The sequence below is a fragment of the Dipodomys spectabilis genome, unplaced genomic scaffold (genome assembly GCF_019054845.1).
Source record: "Dipodomys spectabilis isolate Male_0828 unplaced genomic scaffold, ASM1905484v1 ptg000547l, whole genome shotgun sequence".
NCBI classification, from domain to species: domain Eukaryota; kingdom Metazoa; phylum Chordata; class Mammalia; order Rodentia; family Heteromyidae; genus Dipodomys; species Dipodomys spectabilis.
This window is the reverse complement of record NW_024871224.1, coordinates 1,051,939-1,064,073: the sequence shown is the minus strand read 5'-3', so window position 1 is coordinate 1,064,073 and position 12,135 is coordinate 1,051,939. Positions and strand designations below refer to the sequence as shown.

Sequence of the window (12,135 nt, the reverse complement as noted above, 5' to 3'; positions counted from 1 at the left end):
ATTACACATTTCGAAGTAGCTCACAAAAAATAATATCCTTATTAACATGAGGTAGTGAAGACTTCTCTTATTACATATGCCAAAAAGTTTGGGATCATAAAAGAATTGAGAAAATTGAAAGGGCAAGAAAACAATGTTCTTAGAAGCCCTATCTAAGCATTGACTTCAGCAGTGGAGGGAGGCCAAAATTTTTGATATAGATTGTCTTAATAATTTTGCTACCTAAAGTGATTTTACAGAGCCTATTTGGCTCACTACAATACAGAACAGATTGAATGAAGACAGGAAAATAAATTCTACGTCCAAATGAGGCAACTTAAAAGAGGTTTAAAAGATAAGCCATGAAGGTGTAGCGGGGCGGTTTGGGGAGGAGATCTTATAGTCTTTCAGCTTCACTGGACTTGAAGCCATGAAGCTGTGCTTAATTGGAAATCAGGCAAGAGCTAAGAGGAGGATATAGAATGAGGACATAGAAGCATTGTCCTTTGTAACAGACACTGTCACCCAAGGTATGAATCATTTAACTCTATTCTTTTCCGTACATCTTGCTGAGCAAATGCAAGACCAAGAAAAAAATAATCTATTGAAATAATTTTGCAAAGAATAACTTCACTGATCATGATATGGTATCTAAGGAGAGTCTTAAGAGAGAACATAAAAGTGGAGTATACTTGGGTTTCCTCTAAGTATCTTGTTAGCAAAATATACCTTTGAGGTTAGAAGTGATTGAACCAAAAAGTAGTGGAGTACTTATTTTTGTGGCACTTTAGAGACAAGAAGACTTTCAAGGTAAAAGAAAAAAAATATAGCCAAATATCTGTGATGACAGCTTCTTGGAACGGTTTTTTGGAGACAAAGTTTTACATTAGAGTTTGTCCTCATTAACATAGACATTGGGTTTTCATGGCAACCAAATGCAGGGGTGAAGTTTAATAGGCTCTCTTGGACAATAAAGAGCATGGCAGAAAAAAAGGCAAATAATATTTAGTAAATTAGTTTGTCTAATTACTTTGCCAGAACAAAGAATGAAAGATATAATTCAAAATCCCTTGACTTAAAAGTATGAAGAAAGAGTAGTGAGGAGAGAGGAGAGAATACATAAAGGACTCTTCTGTCTCCAGTGGAGTAATGGGTTCTTGATCTTGTTTCTTCCATTCTATCTTCACAAGCTATCAAGTGTGGCTGAGGACTGGAGTATCCATTGCAGACAAAGAGAATTCACAGAAGAAAATATTTGCAGCAGATGTAGGTGATTCATAACCTTAGACAATCTATTTAAATCTGTTCAAAATTCTCTGCTACCCCAAACTGCCCTCTTTGAACAGCGTTGTTTGCTTTTCCCAAGACTACCATTCATTAACTATTTAAAATTTTGAGAGGTCATATTCATCATCTCTAGAGATTGCTGTTTGTTTGTGATTTTGTGTGCTTTTTTGTTGTGTTTTTTAATTTAATTTCAAAAGGTTGTGCAAGTGAATTACAATAAATATGCTCATCTAATTGTCCAAAGCTCCTGGATCAGAGTGACTCCTTCTATCATTCTCAACCAACCCCTTCTCCAAGATTTATTTCAGATTTACCACTTCCTTTATCACATGTGTACATTGAGTATTCTAGCTGTACTTGCCCCTTGTTCCATTTTTCATTCATTCTATGTCTTTACTATTATTCCTCTCTGGTTTCAACTTCCTGAAAGTCATTCTGTTACACTGTTAATACTTTGAAAGGTTTATATACATTCCATGGAGTTTCAATCCTGCATATACTTGAACTGATGTCAGCTTATATTTCCATAATTCATTCACCTGCAATAACAATTTGCAAGACTGGAGATGTGAAGCACCTAGACATGATTTTATTCTCATCCATTTGGAAGATTAATCTTTAGTCAACAAGAAAGTTTAAAAATGGCTTAGAATATATAATTAACTAACAAATTTTATAAATGGCTTTGTAAAAAGTTTGTGATTATTTTATTATACATGTGATCATATTTTCTATACCTATACGTTTTGGAAAAAAGAAGAAGACTACGATTTACTACTATACAGGAATATGGTAGAAATAGAAGACAGATTTTATGTTTGTCACATCTCTGATGAGTACCCATATTCATGTCTTTAAGTCATATTTCTTACTATGTTAGACAGATAGGGAAAACATAAAACAACATATGATAAGGCAACTATTTTTGACTTTTTAAAATTTACCTTATTAAGTGATGAAACTTACTTTATTAGCTAGTGTTTGGGTTTGAATTATGGGAGGTTGTTCTATTTGACACATTTCTGGAAGGCATCTACTGAACAACACAAATGGTGGGTGGTACGATTTCTACACTTTAATGAATGCTTGAACCTGTTTGGCGTTAGTGCTGGGTAAATAAATCAACTCAATTTTAACTTGCACTCTAAAGTTGAAAAATTTGTAATGTCACTATCATCTACTTGTAAAATGGTATTTTGGTGAATGTGATTTTTAAAAGATTATTTGAAAAGGAATCTGATTTCAGGAGATTAAATGTAGGTTATCATTGGTTTGAGAATGATAGCATTATTATTCTACAGAACCAAGTTTTACTGAAGTACCAGTATTTTGAAGCATTAAAGATCTTCTCAATTAATGTGTTTGTGAATTATATTTGACCTGTAAGTCAAGTTTACCTAGCCTTGGTAGACCTATTATGGATCTATCGTTCTAGGAACTGTTTTTTTGTACTACTTATTCTGGACTGAAATCTTTCAGTAATCATTATAAGAGGGGTATTAAAAATAATTTTGTGACATTTGTGATCCTGGTCACTCATATGGGCTGGTCATTTGTAAACTGAAAGTTTGAATTACTGTACTTTCTCTCAGATTTTGTGATTTCATCTTTCATTTTAAGTTGCATTGCATTTCACAATTGCTTACTGCTAATTCCAGTGTCATAAGGAATTGAGATGGATTTTCAATTACTTTCTTTTGGCATGTTTCATGAGAAATCTTGCTCTTGTTATCTGATGAAGCGGATAACTGGGACCTGGGATCCTAGGACCCATGGGTCCTGCGGAAGAATGATACCTTTTAGATATCATATCAGCAAAATTTGGGTATAATCAGTAGGAATGCTTCAGAAATATGGAGAAAACATTTTTGAAATAGTGAGTTAAAACATTAAACAGAGCACCAGAGTAAAATCCTTTATAGATTAGAGGAAAACAACAATTTTTTTTTACAGTGTGAATTCAGAAGATCAAGAACACTTAGACTATATCACAAGTTTATACCGAAGACATTGCTTTGATACTTTTTATATTCTAATGTACATTCTAAATCTTATTATTTATATTCCAATCTATTTATTGTAATAAATATCTATTTATTTGTCAAATTATCAATTAATTCTAGTACATTTCACTGTGTGAAATAAAATATCAGCACGTATAAATATAAAATATATAACTATATATAATATAAGAAAAAGGCACATGTTTTGCAATGTTCTGCTGTGGTTAGGGTATCAAAGGCAACTGTGTTTTAAAGTATTATTCCATTATTTCTACCTCAGTGTTTGGTAGAATTGGACCTAAAGCTTTACCATTTGTAGATTTACAGCCTAGAGACAAGAGGAAACACTGTGATTAAAACATTACTAATTTAAGGCCTATTATCGGGGAGAAAGATATAGACTTCTCTTGTAACTATAAAAATATTTGGTGAAAGAAAGGCAGTAGTGTAAATTCGTGCCTAGTTAGATGGTGGACTGGCCAGGACATTAGGTAATCATGCATGTGAAAAATTTTTTCACCTTCTTGGCTTTAGCTACTTTTGAAATGTTAGGTATAAAAAACAATTATATTTTGATAAAATACCTTCTAGTCTAAATGATTCTGTCTTAACTGTTTATCTCTCTATGATCCCTTTTATCTAAGATTAGTTTTGTTCCAATAAGAAAATCTATGCTGTCAGGGTAAGATATTCTGGTTGGTCTGTTGCTACATGGAAGAAGAGTAAAGGGTCAGGTAGACATTTGTGCCAGTAAGATCTCATTTATGAATTTTTAAGCTGCAGAAGTTTAGAAGTAGCTCTAAGGCTTACATTGAATCCATTAGCTGCACAAAGCTAACTGAGTTTATAAATAAGTACTTGAAAAGCCATCACCTTTGGACCTATCTATAAAGCCTTCAAAGTATGATCAAATTTAAGATGAAAAAGACTTAAAATAGTCATTGACAAAAAAATTGCAAATGTGAGCAATCCACCAAACAATATAAGGTTTTTCCAATATACACAGAATTTTAGAGAAGTAAGATCAATAGCATTTTTAGGAACAATTAGGTTTCCTAGTTACAAACAGTCAACCAAGGATATATGCCTGTATAAAGATTACATCATTAACTACTTAAATTTACAGGATACTACATGCTTCAGCAGCACGTTTACCCAAATTACAACATTATAGAAATTATCATGGCACTTGCACAAGGATGATATGAAAATTTGTGAAGTATTCCATATTTTTCATTCTTCAGATGCAAGAAATGAAAAACAGTTATTAAAAATTGATTACAAAAATACAAGTCGTTATGTCGAAAAATGAACTTGACAACTTGGGTGTGGGGCGGAGGAGCAGCGAGGATTGAGTGGGGGGCGGGGGAAGGATGGGAATGGATGGGAAGGGTAAACAAAGGAAGAGGCTGCAGTGCTTGATAAGAAATGTACTTATTATCTTGTCCATGGAATTGTAACCCCTCTGTACAGTATTTTCACAATAAAATAAATTAAAAAATACAAATGTAACAATACATGTAATTCATTGAACTGAAAATTAGTTTGACATCAGTGCATTAAATCCTGACCTTAGAAAGGCCTTTACATAGCATAATCTTTACAAAACTTCTGAAATTAGATAACATTGTCATTTTATCCCAAAGAAATAAAATACTATAAGGACCTAGGAAAAAAAGGAATCTTAAACTGTTTCTATATGGAATGCTATCTGAAATAACACATTTATTAATGAACCTATATATATAATAAACAATGTAGAATTCAAAGTATTACATCTAGGGGAGAATTAAATAGATTATGGACATTATACAAACAAAATACAGATTATTTTAAAAAATAATTTTTTCATACAAGCACCAGAAATATTTTTAGTTTCTGTACTACTCATTTCAACAGATAATTTAAAATGATTTCTGATTTAAAAAATCACAAACCCTGCAGAAATCATTATAGATGTATACAAACAACTCTTGAATGCATTTTGACATCAAAGTCAGGCAATTCACTTGAAGGATACCATGGAATCCATGAATTTTTAAAGTAAGATATTGCCGTTGCTCTGTATTGTGAAAATATTTTGTACAAACACAAAGGTGGATTGGCATTTTTGAAATTTAAGAAACTTAACCAAACCATTATGACTTTGGAGAACAATTTTTACAGCCTTCCACAACTTCAAAGAGGTAGTTATACATATTAACCTTTTTGGCAATATTAAATGCAGTTTCTTCCAAGTGGTTCTTTAGACCGGCTTTGATATAATGCTTCAATAGAAGGAGATCCAGCACATCTGCTATTTCTATTCCAAGCAGCAAAATGCAAGAGGGTCAAGAGGACTTTAGTTTGGGCATTGGTAGCTGCATCATGATGAACTAAGAAAGAAGCCACTCTGGTATTATTCCACATATAAGCATTGTGCAGGGGTGTCCAGCCATTCACAGTAATTGCATGAATATCTGCCTTGAGCCACCAACTCATGGACGATTTCTAAGTGTCCATTGTAGGCTTCCCGATGAAGAGAGGTATACTCATCTTCATCCCTAGTATTCACATGAGTGGCCTTTTTGGAAAGTAGTCTCTGCGCTGTAGTAAGCTGATTATTTTCAGCAGCCCAAACAAATATTTGCTTGAATACTTCTCCATTTTTTTTCAAATGATACCATTCCTCACTTTTTCATTGTCTTCATCAGAATTGCCTAACCAGAGACATTAAGTACCATTTTGAATGAAGTGCACATGTGTTCCCCAATAGTTCACGTTGTTTGAACTGGTCAGAAAAATCCAGTGAATTTTCTACATCTTTTATTTCACCATGATTTTTTTTCTCTTTTTCCAATTTTACTATTCGAAATTATTCTAACTGGAGAGTAGGGAATTGATAGAGAGCAGAGGAAAAGTTTTCCTCCATATTCAAAGGTACAGACTGAAAATGAGAACCAGTGGTGTCTTCATGTGCAGCTTATTCTAGGAATGAGAAAATATGAAATAGTGCCTTCTATGTAAATGATTTGGGAAATGGCAGAACAGAAAGTGAAATGATGCAACCAAAAATATAAAAGCAAAATAAATTAGGATAATTATGGAGCAGTCATATTATTTATGAGAACCATGAAAGGGAGAGAGGAAGAGAGAGACAGATGTGTGATGACCTAGCTAGCCACAAAATCCATGCCTCTCATCAATTTATAGAGCAAGCAATTTTATTTTTTAAAAGAGATGGAAATAGAATTTATGTATTTATTGAAATCAGTACATACATTTTAATAGCCTTCATAAAGAGACATAGCTTTGACCAAATTACAGAGAAGAATCTAAATCCCTGATAATTCTAGTAAAAGATCGGCCTGAAATCAGTTGAATCACACTTTTCCTGTAGAATGAAGGATTAGGCCCAGCCTAGGAAAGCAGCTAGAGAAGGCAGGCCGATTGTATCTGGGACAAAACTTTGTGGAAAATGGTATCAAGGATTAATCCCTGAACTATTGCTTTAATCATTATATGTTCCAAGAAAAAAGATGAGATTTAATTGATAGCAAAGGATTAACAATACACTTTGACTTCTCATTAAGCACCTTCAATCATCAAAATCACATGAAGACAATAGACAGGCCTAACTTTTTAGATGAAAACAAGTGTCTTTAAAAACAAGGTAATTAAGTATTCCTACAAAAGACTTCTATTTTGCTACTGCATTATACAGTTTTTTTTCTAATATTGGGTAACAAACAATGGATCTACTAGAAAGCTCTTAAAAGTCATATGTTCAATTCTGAGTTCTCTTATATTATATCATGGTATTTTTGTTTATGGTTTTAAGAAGAAATTTACTAGCTAAAATTTCTGACAGGACAATATCATCACTGTACAACTTGCTTCAATACTCTAAGTTTTAAATTACTATCTAAGTATGTGCATTAGATAGCTATAGAGGAAAAACTAGAAGCCACACTGGTGGCTCATGTGTTTATCCTAGCTAATCAGAAAGATGAAATCTGAGGATTGTGGTTTGAAACCAGACCAAGCAAAAAAAAAGTCCATTAGATTCTGATTTGAAAGTAACCAGAAAAAGCTAGAAATGGAGCTGTGGGACAAGCAGTAAAATTCTAAGCTTGAGAAAACTAAAACAAAAAAACAACAAATTCTGAGTTCAAGCCTAGTATTAGCACCAAACAAATGAATGAATTAATTAAAATAAATTAAGTGGTCACATGTGGTGAGGCAAGTAAAATGTAACACCCATGGTGACTGGATTGTGTATTATTTTGTAATAAGGCAAATTAACGTTTGTCCTAATCACTAATATTTTATTTGTTCTTTTTTGTACTAAACCCTGAATTTAGCATGCAAGTATATGTGTGTACCTGTGCACACATGTGTGTACATGTATATGTGTGCGTGTGCTTTTGCAATGCTGCTTGCCAATGTGGACAAGGTGAGGCTGCAAATAGCTAACTGTGTTGCAATGTTTTTATTCATCAGTGTTCTTTCAGGTCATTTCTGTGGATACACCCTTCTGTATATTTTATTTGTCAAATAATAACATCATAATCAACGCATATACAATATTAAGTTAGATAAAAGAGACCACTTTCAGCTCTTATTATGTGTTAGGTAAGAACATACAGCTATGATTAGGTAGTAAGTTATTGCTGTAAGATGACTGTCAGTACAAAATATGAATTTGACCTCTTAAATTGGTTATACTTTTAAGATATACTCATGGAGTGAGTTTGACTGACTTGACCAAACAGGTATTACTCTCTGGTTATTCCTGTGAAACACAAGGTGGATAAACTCTGGATTTCTGTTGAAAATAACTTTCTTTGTAATATCATACCTATTCTCACTCAGATAATCAACCATGTATTTATTAGGTTTGAATATCCCATCATATTCACTGAAAATCAGTATTGTGGATATGCTTGTTAGATATACCTTTCAAAAACAAATAAACAAAAAGCGTGTGTCACCTTCAGATTGTGGATGCATTTGAACTTGTTTTGTACATGCAATGGGATCTTCACTAATGGCTCTTTTGTGGGAGTAACTATCACAACTTTAACAAATAAGGCTTTTCGAATATCTTTTCCAATATAAATAACAACCCAAAGCGAGTCTTGCAATTTCTGAAAAGCCTTTGAATATTTTAGTATTATTTCAGTTCATTGACTATAGAGCTATAGACATTTCTGAAATAAATATTGTTAAGATCTGAAGATGTAAGTGGGTATATCGGCTTTTTATGCATCATTTCATGAAAACCAAGTTTTTATGAAAGTAAATGAAATAGAATAAAAGGATATAAGTGAATTTGGTAAGCTAATTATTAGTATAACTTTGCTTTGTAGTAAGAGTTTTTTGAATGTAGGTGATGCAGTTAAATTATTTCCTTTGTGGCTGTGTACTTCAGTTAGTTTTATAATCTTGATAATTATAAGAGTGAATTTGTAGAAAAATAAAGGTATTTGAAAATGATTAGGATTAATCTTGTGTTGTGTGTCCTACTCCCAAGAAAATGAGTTATTTTCAAGTGTTAATATTTTATGATTGAATCTTCAGTATCACAAGAAATTTTGACAAAACATATGCAGTAGTTTTGATGTCTTTTTAAACCAATTGTATTCACAAGTCGGAGAGTCTTTATTTCATGCTTAGGTCTTGGTATCTATGATTTTTAACCTCTCGTTCCTAACATTAATGATAGGTAAGACTGCATTTTAGGGTATATGAAAGGTAAAATATTTATCTGGGGTCAAAGGTGATTTTTATATCAGTCTTGCTTTAATAGCATTTTAAAGTAATACGTTTCTCTCAAAATGTTTGGTACAAAAAACAATCAAAATACCTCTAATAGTAAACAACTTAGGTGAGCTACAATGTGGAAATGATTGGTCTATAAGACCTGAAGTCTGTTTCCAGCAGGAATTGGGGAGGTTATTCTTTCAGTATGACTGTGTTAAACAGAGATGAGGATCCCCAGGCAATGCAGTGTTGTCATGGGATAGAATATGATTTCTAGAATCAAGAATGCTATAGTTTAGCAGTTCCTTTCGCCAGGGAGGTATAAATTGATTATGAACTTGGAGTTTTCATATTACAGTTACCTATTTCCTTTTTTTTGTGGTTGGTCGTGGCGCTTGGGTACTGTCCCTGCGCTTTTCCACTCAAGTGGAGCACTGTACCACTTGAGCTACAGTGCCACTTCTGGTTTACTAGAGGTTTATTATAGATAAGAATCTCTCGGACTTTCCTGCCTGGGCTGGCTTTGAATGGCATTCCTCAGATCTCAGCCTCCTGAGTAGCTAGGGATACAGGTGGAGCCACCAGCATCCTGCTTAGTTTCGTATTTTCTAACAAAGATAAAGTGAAATATTATTAGAGTGTGAACAATAATTCTGGGAAATTTTCCTAGAAATAGTGGACTAAGTTCTGGTATTTTAGTCATAAATTAGAATGAAGGTGGGAATGGGCTGCAGGCTAAGATTTAACATTTGTGCAATGTTGTATTAGTAATTCCAACTCTGAAGACTTCAATATCATCATCTGAGAATTAGAAATGGAAGTAGTTCTACTTTATGGGATTATTGTGAGGATTAAATTAGATAACATAGGTAACTTACTTGGAAAAACAATCAGCATTTGATCCTTTCTACCTGTTATTTTGTCATGTGATGAATTCTAACATTTTTACCGTGATTTTTATATTGTGTCTCTTTAGGATATGCAATGTGATGTATTAACATTCATTTCGATGGTCACTTTTCTGTCATTTTGAGGGAAAAAACTGCAAAGAAAATTTCTGAGAAGGAAACTATTATTTTGACTCATGGTTTAAGAGAACACAGTTTAAGATTCAGATGTCTCCATTGGTTTTTTTGGTTTTTTTTTGAGGGGGGGGGGGTCCGGTCGCGGGGCCTGAACATTGGGCCTGGGCGCTGTACCTCAGCTCTTCAGCTCAAGGCTAGATCTCTACCAGTTGAACCACAGCGCCACTTCCAGCTTTTTACTTTTTGTTTATGTGGTGCTGAGGAATCGAACCCAGGGCCTCAGACATGCAAGACAAGCTCTCTTCCACTGAGCCACCTTCCCAGCCCCATCTCCATTGTTTTTAATTATATTTTTATTAAATAGTTGTAAGAAGGAATTTCCATTCAACAAATCAGTTTATAAGTACAATGGATCTTTACATAACTTTCCCACACCCTTCTAAACCTCACCCCACTTTCATTTCTTCTAGTTTCTGCATTGAATATTATACCTTCCCTCTCTTCATCCATAACTCTGTTTATTCCTTCCCTTTGACTTCCGCTCATATCTTCCAAATGATAGTTTCTTGGTATTCATTTTTTTGGAATAAAAGTTCAATTTTATAAGAAATTACACCTTTTAAATATTCTTCTGCAAACAGCATGCTTTGGTAAATACTGTTGTGTAAACTTGCATAAAGTCCTATGTTCCAAATATGAGACAGAACATGTGTCCTTTGTGTGTCTGGCTCTGACTTAGTTTACTTAACATATTTTTAGATCTATCTATTTCTTTGCAAATTATATAACAGTCTTCATAATGGATGGGTGCAATCCAATTGTGTATATGTGCCCCCACTTTCTCCAACCATCACTCCAACATAAGGCATCTGGGCTGTTTTCATAGTTTGGCTATGGTAAGTAGTGCAGCAGTGAGCATGGTCGTGAAAGTGGTTTTACTGTATATTTTGGAAGAATTCGTCACTATTTTTCAGGGAGCAATCCTCTAGCCAATTTTCCAGAAGAAGCACATCCCTCCTTTCATCTCCATCACAACATTTTGCAAGTCCTCAATAAAACACTACCCCCTACATGTCTCAATAAGCTAAAACCACACTGTGCCCATAGTCTTTCAATACATTTTTTTGATTGTACACATAATTTAGTGAGAACCTTCTATGTACTTTTCTAATGTGGGAATGAGGGACATGACAATAGAGTAAAAGTAAAAAAAATTCAATTTAATTAGCTATTATAATATTTAAAAACATTTTCAGCTCTAACTTATAGCCTCATTTACTATTATTTTAATCTTTATTTGATTACTTCATCAATCCCCTAAATTATAACAGATGCATTAAATACAAAAGCAAAAATTGTGGTTTGATTTTGACACTCATGTGTAAGGGTGCACAACATGGGCAAATAGATAGATTGCAATCAATACCCATTATCCATTTTGTTAAATTAAGATGGTTTTTCCACACTGATTCTCGCAATTCATACTCCATTCAACAACAAGAAACGTGACAATTCCCTTTGTTTTCCTCCTTAATAACTTTTGTTTTCATTTTATTTTACAACAAAGGTTGATTTTTCATAAATCTACTGTAGATACAAAGATATGATAAAATACTTCTAATTGTATGCATTGATATATACATACACACATCTATTACACCGGTTGTAATGATAATTTATAATTTCTGTAACTGTATGATTTACTAAATTATTTAAAAAATAGACAGCTTATGCCTGGAATTCTGGTTACTCAGGAGGATGAGATCTGACGATCATGGTTTGAAGCCATCTTGGGCAAGAAAGTCCATGAGCCTCCTATCTCCAAACAACGAACAGAAAATCAAATTGGAACTGTGGCTCAAAGTAGTAGAGTGGTAGCCTTGAGAGAAAAAGCTCAGGGACATCACACAGGCTCTTAGTTCAAGAACTACAATCTAGCCAAAAAATCTAATTTATACCTGTGTAAGTAGAATATTTCCATCACCCAAATGCACATCCATGCTCATTTGCAAGATAACTCTGTTATGTCTGGAGTACCACACAACATTATAGCTTAAGTAGAAAAGATCACAACATGGGTTCACTCTATCTCTCTC

General features: G+C 33.5%; 1 pseudogene; it reads left to right on the top strand.

The window, feature by feature from the left end:
• Positions 1 to 4,403: 4,403 nt before the first annotated feature.
• Positions 4,404 to 4,503, top strand: LOC122099936 (annotated as a pseudogene).
• Positions 4,504 to 12,135: the final 7,632 nt, after the last annotated feature.